Genomic DNA, 7,461 nt, shown 5'->3' with positions numbered 1-7,461 from the left:
CAAGTTTGTTATCCTTAGCTGTGTTGGCTTTGTTGGGGGAGAAAGGCAGTTTGGGGTGGCCAGGCCCTGCGCTGCTCAGCCTCCTGGCTCTTTGCTTTTCGCATGCACTGTTTTGCTGTACTGGCCAGTTTTCCATTAAATGACAATTCTTGGATTCCCTGTTTGAAATGAAACACTGCCAGGCTTGGTTCCACTTTTCTCCTCTGGTGGCAACCTGAGCCTTTCATCATGGCCAAGAGGTGACAGCCTGGGATGGCAGCGCACCCATCCGCCCTCAGTGGCCCGGACCCTCGCTGGTCTTTCCTCCCGCAGCTGAGGCAGTGGCTCCCCCGACCCCCCCGGAGAGGATGCTGGCTCCGGGGCAGGACCTTGTCACTGTCGTCACTGTGGTGATGCTGATCTCCCCCACACTCAGCATCAACTATACACAAAAGCTAGTTGATCACAGGATTCTAAACAGCACATGGCTGTCTACAGCTTTGAGAAGCTTGGAACCTTCAGAGGTCTTAGGAAAATGTCCAAAGATAGCAAAAATATGTGTTAGTTCTAACTTTTTTTTTTAATGTTTTGGAAGACACTTGTTGCTACAGAGGAGATGGAAACCAGATTTAGCTATAAAATTTATTGATGTTCCAAAGCAAAGAGATAAATTGGAAACTGTCTCCATCCTGACACCACCAACTGGAAGAGTCCGGCCTGTTCTGTGAGATGCTGGGAACCCTCTGCACGGGCGCGAGGTCACAAGTGGCCGGCATGGCCTCTCGCTGCCCAGGGGCCTGCCCTCCCTGTAAGCACCATACAGGCCCTGCGAACATTCTCGAGCCGTACTGTTAGCTGGTACAAGTTAAAATTTAACCTCAGCTGATGAATACTGATGGAACGCTTCTGACCTTTTGAAGCCGCTAAGGGACTGTGGTCTGCGTTACGGTTTGGTTTTGTTCTTTTTTGTTTTCAGGGCAGGATCCTGGTGGCAGTTTGAGGCCCTGTGGCCCTGGGGCTGGGCTCTGCAGAGCTTCGAGGCGGGGTCTCTTTCCTCCCTCAGCCACGGCCACTGTCGTCATTTTCCTTGTGTTGGGAAGGGGAGCCTTGCTTCTCTGCGGTCCCCGTTTTCAGCAGCTGGTTTCGTTCACCTCCATTAGCTGTATCCTTCAACCATGTGTCCTCACGCTCGGTCTGCAGTTGAATGACCCCTTGGAAAAGAACCACGGCCTTTCAGTTAGGCTGGACTTTCCCCAGTGACCTTCTGGCAGGAGGAAACACAGTACAACAGGCAGGTAACTGGCCCCTGAAAGCTAGTGAGATTTGGAAGCTCTCACTCACTTTGGAATGGAAGAGGGATGGGGGTCGTCCCCTGGAAGCCGGGGGCATCTGGTTCTCTGACACGCAGAGGCGTTAGTACCTAGTAGGCAGGCCCTTGACAAATAAATTTCCTTCCCTTTGCTCCCCCATGGATGGAGCTGGCATTAGAACACCATGCTTGGGGACTTCCTTGGTGGTCCAGTGGCTAAGACTCCTCTCTCCCGGTGTAGGGGGCCCAGGTTCAATCCCTGGTTAGGGAACTAGATGCCACATGCCACAACTAAAGAAAGACCCAGCATGCCGCAGCAAAGATCAAAGATCTCTCATCCCGCAACTAAGACCCGGTACAGCCAAGTCAGTATTTATACACTAAAAACCAACACCACGCTTCTCCCTCCACTGCTGTCCGTAGGCTCCCGTCACACCTGAGCCCTGTCCTGGCCCTGACCTGGGCCTCGTGGGAGGAGCCCCTGCCTAGCTGGGACTCAGTCTAGAACAGTTTTCTCACTGTAGCCATACCGTCGAAGCCCAGGGTCCAGGCTCCTGTGCACGGAGTTGGTGGGGCCCGCACAGGTGAGAGGTGAGGGACCCTCACATTCACAGCCGCCTTCGCTCTCGGCAGGCCCCACCACCTTCTTCCTCTTCCCTCCCAGGGGCTGAGTCTTGTGAGGTCTCAGCGACATCATTAGGACAACAGGTGAGGCTAATGAGCTGGGCTGTGTGCTTTCCAATGTCCTGGCAATAAGGACTGGTTAGGAAGGCTTACCCCTCAGCTCTGAAGACTTAATAGTTCTTCCATTTTTTTGTTGTTTGTTTGTTTTATAAATCTTTCTTCCTGAGACTATTGAGATGCAGCTTGGTACATCTGAACCCCTGCTGCTTAGGTCAGTGTAACTCTCCCCAGTATAGTTCAGTATAACTCTTCCCAGCTGCTGGGCTGGGCTATTGGCCTATGGAGAGACAGAGAGAGAGAGAGAGACAGAGAGAGAGAGTGTGTGTGTGTGCGCGCCCGTGTGCATGCACTGTTGACCTTGTGAGTGTGTGTGTTTGTCACCCAGTCTGACTGTTTGTGTCTGACTCTTTGTGACCTCATGGACTCTAGCCTGCCAGGCTCCTCTGTCCATGGAATAATGCTCCATTCCAGAGAATACTGGAGTAGGTTGCCATTCCCTTCTCCAGGGGATTGTCCCGACCCCGGGATCAAACCCGGGTCTCCTGCACTGAAGGCAGATTCTAAGCCATCAAGGAACTTGTGAGGGACACGGCTAAGCCACCTCCATTAAACCTGAACTTCACGATAGGGCTGCATATCCCCAGACTTGGCTGTTAAGGCTCCTCATTGTCTTCAGGGTGACAGAGAGGCCCAGAGCCCCTGGGCAGCTTGGGGAGACCTGGAGGCCCCGCAGTGAGTGTGGGCAGGCTGTAGACTTCCAGAAGGCGGGCTGCTATGGCTGGGAAGTATGGGCTGTACCAGCACGGGTCCCACGGGGGAACTGGGGCTACTGTGACCCGAGGCTGGGAAAGGGAAAGCTCCCTGGGAGGGGCAGACAGAGCATCCTTGGCCTTGCCCTCCCAGCCAGCTCGGGACCTGAGGACTCCTGAGGTCCTTCGTGTTCTCTGTCTCGCCACCTAGTATGGGGAACCCTCTTCTCGACATGGGCGGGTCTGGGTTTGTTGGAGTTGCTTCCTTTAGACTCTCCCTATAAAAGGCCCAGAAGGAATAGCCGGCTTCTTTTCTGCCCTCCCTGCTCTAGTTGGGCAAGCCATGGTCACCTGCTTCTCTCCAGGCCAGTCTTCGGCATTCTTTTTTATCAGACTTGCTGGGCAGACTTGCAGCCAAGAGAGCCTCCTCCAACCCGCCCGGTGGATTCCTGGGGCCACAGCCTCTACCTCCCCCGGCTCCTGCAGACAGAAGGAGGCCCAGGACTGCTCCCCGCTCCCCAGCCCTCTTCCCCTCCGCCCAGTCGGTGAAGGCGCCTCTGCTCCTCAGCTGGCCGAGGAAGTGTTACCAGCCAGCTCGGCTCCAAGGTTCTGCTAGCAGAGCTTTGTACAAACACAAACAGAGGGTCATTTCCTGAGACGGCTAAGCTTGTCCTGATCTGGGAGATATGGAAGCCTGACAGGTTACAGCTCCCAGGGCAAAGTCGGCAAGTTGCTTCCACAGGGAGCAGCAGGGAGCAGACTGCCCCTCCCTGCAGGACCCCCGGAGCGGGAGGAGAGAGTGGGCAGCCTAAGCCAGCCAGCCTAGCACAGTATCCAGGCTGCCACCCTGTTGCCTAGCTGCGTGCACACGTGGCGGGTTCCCAGCTGGGAGCCGCACTGCTTTCAGCTCTGATCACCCCACGGCTTTGGCCTTGGGCCCCATGAGCTGTGAGTGGCCCACATGGCTTTCCTGGAAGGGCCAGGCTGGGGCGTGTGAATAAGCTGCCGCTCAGAGTCACGGCGCTGAAGGGCCTTCCCTGGTAGTCCACTGGCTAAGTCTCCGCACTCCCAATGCTGACTTTGATCCCTGGTGCACTCCCAATGCTGACTTTGATCCCTGGTCGGGGAACTAGATCCTACACGCTGCAACTAAGGATCCCCCATGCCCCAGTGGAGACCAAAGATCCTGCTTGCCTCAACTAAGACCCGGCGCAGCCAAATAAATAAACTGAAGGGAAAAAAAGTCACAGTGCTGGAGGGAGGTTGAGGATCCATTGATTTCAAACATCTCAGTCCGCAGAGGGAGAAGCACGTGCCAGGCGAGGAGAAGGCCTCAGGGGCATGACGGGAAGCCAGGTCCTGGGCCTCCTTCCTGGTTCCAAAGGAGAAGATGCTATAGAAGTGAGGCCCAGAAGGCTGAGACAGGGCACCCAGTCCTGCTTCTGGGTCAGAGCTGTCTGATAGAATTATAATGTCAGCCACAGACGCAAATCTTATCTGTAATTTTACATTTTCAAGTAGCCAGGTTAAATAAAAATAGCAACACCTCTTCCCCTATGTGAGGAAAACATGAGAATCTGTGACCCTGAAGAGTGCCCTCACTGACCACACGGATGCTCAGACCTCAGATGTCCCACCTGCAGAGCGGGAAGCAATAAATTTCAGCTGTTTATAAACCCAAAAATAAAAAGCAATAGGTAAAATCAGTTTTTTAAAAATAATGTTTCATTTAACACAATATATCCAAAAGATCACTTTGACGTGTAATCAATATGAAACTCTGCTTCCCTGGTGGCTCAGACAGTAAAGAATCTGCCTGCAGTGCAGGAGACAAAGCTTTGATCCCTGGGTCGGGAAGATCTGCTGGAGGAGGGCATAGCAACCCACTCCAGTACTCTTGCCTGGAGAATTCCATGGACAGAGGAGCCTGGTGGGGTCCATGGGGTCACAAAGAGTAGGACACTAACACTTTCACAATCTAAAACAGTATTGAGATATTTTACATCCTCTTTTCATACTGTCTTTGAAGTCTGGGGTGAATTTTGCACTTACAGCATCTCTCAGTTCAGACTTGGCTCATTTCAAGGGCTCAAGAGTGACGGGGGCTAGGACGGCACAGGGGGCCACCAAGGCTGTCGGTCCCCTCCCGGCCTTCTAAATGTTTTTCTCAGATGTTGAAGAGCCTGCATCTTTCTTTGCCCTCATCCTTTCTCCACTGCCCTAGTCTTGAGAGCCAGGGCTCCTCTGAAGGGGAGCATCCCGCGGTGACAACCACCTTGGAGGCCTGGCTGCTCCTGCCTCCTGCACGCCAGCCCCATCTGGGAGCTGCGCTCTGATTTGATCTGATGTTAGACGGTCATGCCAGGGATTCAGCTCTTGGTTTTCTTGCAGTGAATCAGTTCATCTTAATCTCGGGCGTGTGAGGGCCCTCTGTGATACTCATTTATTTCCGGGGTTGGGGGTGGGAGTGGGATGCTTCTGCAGAGAGGAGGCAAAGCTCTAACGTCCCTGAATTCAGCCTCCAGCAAGACCTCCCCTGGATGCCTCCATTCCTGGCGCTGGAGTCAATGACCACCCCCTCCCCAAGAAGGGGCCTGGAGTTCTCAGGGAAACAGGAGAGTGGGCTGAGGGCTCCTGTCGTCTAGCTTGGCTCTCCTGGGATATTGCTGTCACTTGCCCAACCTCAGAGATGAGGACGTGAGCCAGCTCTCGGGTTTGCTATAAGAAGCCAGTCATTGGACTGTCTCCTGAGCCTGCAAGTCATTTCAACAAATGGGCCCCTTTCTGAGAACAGAAAATTACAGGTATGCAACGAATGGTTAGAAGACAGTTGTCGCCCAGGACTAACATGGAGAGAGGGGCTAGGGCAGAGGGTGAGTGGCCTCCGGGCCCAGCCTTCCTTCTCTGGCTTCTGCTGGGAGAAGAACCCTGGAAACCACTCTGCTTCCCCGTTGCTACGTCCCTGTTCTGTTAGGTTGGACAAAAATTCGTTCACATTTTTCCATAAAAGATAGTATGGGAAAACCCGAGCAAATGTTTTGGCCAGCCCGACACTTCCCTGTTGGGTCAAGGCCTCCTGCTCCCCTCCCCACCCCCACCACCACTGACAGGATGGGTGACTCCTGTCCCTTCTCCAGGGCCAAATTCAATTCAATTCAATTATTCTCGAGATGCAACCAAAAGAGACTCAGGCCTTTTCTGCCCCCGGGGGGCACGTGGCCAGTCTCCGGCCTCTGGCCCTGGCCTCCCCAGTCTGCTGGGACCCTTGTCTGTTCTCCAGAATCTTCTGCCCTCAGCTGGGCCTGCCAGGATGTCCTAGTGACCCTAACCCAGCCTGTCGGCCTCCCTCCCCTCACCTTGCTCCCCGCCTCAAACCCTCCTTCTACCGAAACTGCAATGGTTCCAGAAAATGTCTCCAGATTTTTAGGAGTGACTGGAGCTGGGCCAGTGAAACGAACCCCTGGAGACAAGGAACCCACGCCTTTCTTGAAGACCCTGGAGGCCACTGCGGGAGAAGGCAGCTACCAAGATGACCTCCCTGGGCCTCAGTGTGAAGAAAAGACCAGTAAACAGGCACTGCTGTTGGACAACTCCATCCGACTCCAGAAAAGCCACCATGGGCCACTTTGGGGAGGGAGGAGAGGCAGGTAGGAAACCCAAGTAACAGTGGGTTCCCGAGGCTTCCCTGGTGGCTCAGTGGTGAAGAAACTGCCTGCCAACGCAGGAGACATAGACCCCATCCCTAGTCTGGGAAGATCCCACATGCCTCAGAGCAACTAGCGCTCCACAGCCGAGTACCCCCCGCTCGCCGCAGCTAGAGAAAAGTCCGGGTGGCAGTGAAGAATAAACACAATTATTTTTTAAAAAACAGTGGGTTCCCTCCCAGGAGGCTCCGCCAGACCCTGGACTCAGCAGCACCCGAAGGCTAGTTCTGGGGCCCTTGGGGGCATCCCGGCCCCTCTAGAGCTGGTCTGCAACTCTCTGAGGATCCCAGCAGTGCACATCTGACTGCATCTGGCCCGGGAGCCACAGACAGATGGGAGAGCCGGCCGGCCAGGAAAAGCGTTCTGCGGCACTGTGGGGTGGGGCTCCGGGGAGCGGGCTGGGTGGTGTCCACTTTTAAAAGGTACCTGTGCCAGTTGTCCAGGGAGAATGCCCCCTGGCTGCCCCACCCTGTCGGTGGAGGACAACCTGGACACCCTGGGGATGAGCAGAGAGCCCGGGGTCCCTCCGCCCACCCTGAGCTGGCAAGGAGCAGCCCCCGGCAGAGAGTCCTGGGTGAAGAGGTGTGCCTGATAGCAGGGTGTGGGCTGAAGGTATTCATTAACCCTGAGCTCTAAGGCCGGGCCTCGATCTCTGAGCCTGTGTGTGCACACGCGCGTCCGTCTGTCTGGAGCCCTGTCTCCCCTGGGCCCGGCTATTTCCCTGTGTGGGCGTGATCGCGGGCTGGCTCCCTCTGGCTCTGGGCGTTGGGTGTAACAAGTCTGAACCTTCTCTGAGACTCCGGCAGGCGTGAGCGCCCCGCCCTCTGGGCTGTACCCTTTCCTCCCAAACTGGTTGTGCAGGAGCAGGCAAGAGTGTGGAGTGGGGAGTGGGGGTGCATGTGCGCAGCTCTGGCCCCCTCACCGCCTCACCTGCAGGGAGGGCCCGCCCAGAAACTGCCCGCCTGGTGCCCGGCCGCCCCGCCTCGCCAGAGCCCAGCTGAGCAGCCAGCGAGGACACACGCCCGTTGCCCGCTGC

Source organism: Oryx dammah, unplaced genomic scaffold, assembly GCF_014754425.2.
Source record: "Oryx dammah isolate SB20612 unplaced genomic scaffold, SCBI_Odam_1.1 HiC_scaffold_8, whole genome shotgun sequence".
Taxonomy (NCBI): domain Eukaryota; kingdom Metazoa; phylum Chordata; class Mammalia; order Artiodactyla; family Bovidae; genus Oryx; species Oryx dammah.
Note: the sequence above shows the minus strand (reverse complement) of the source record.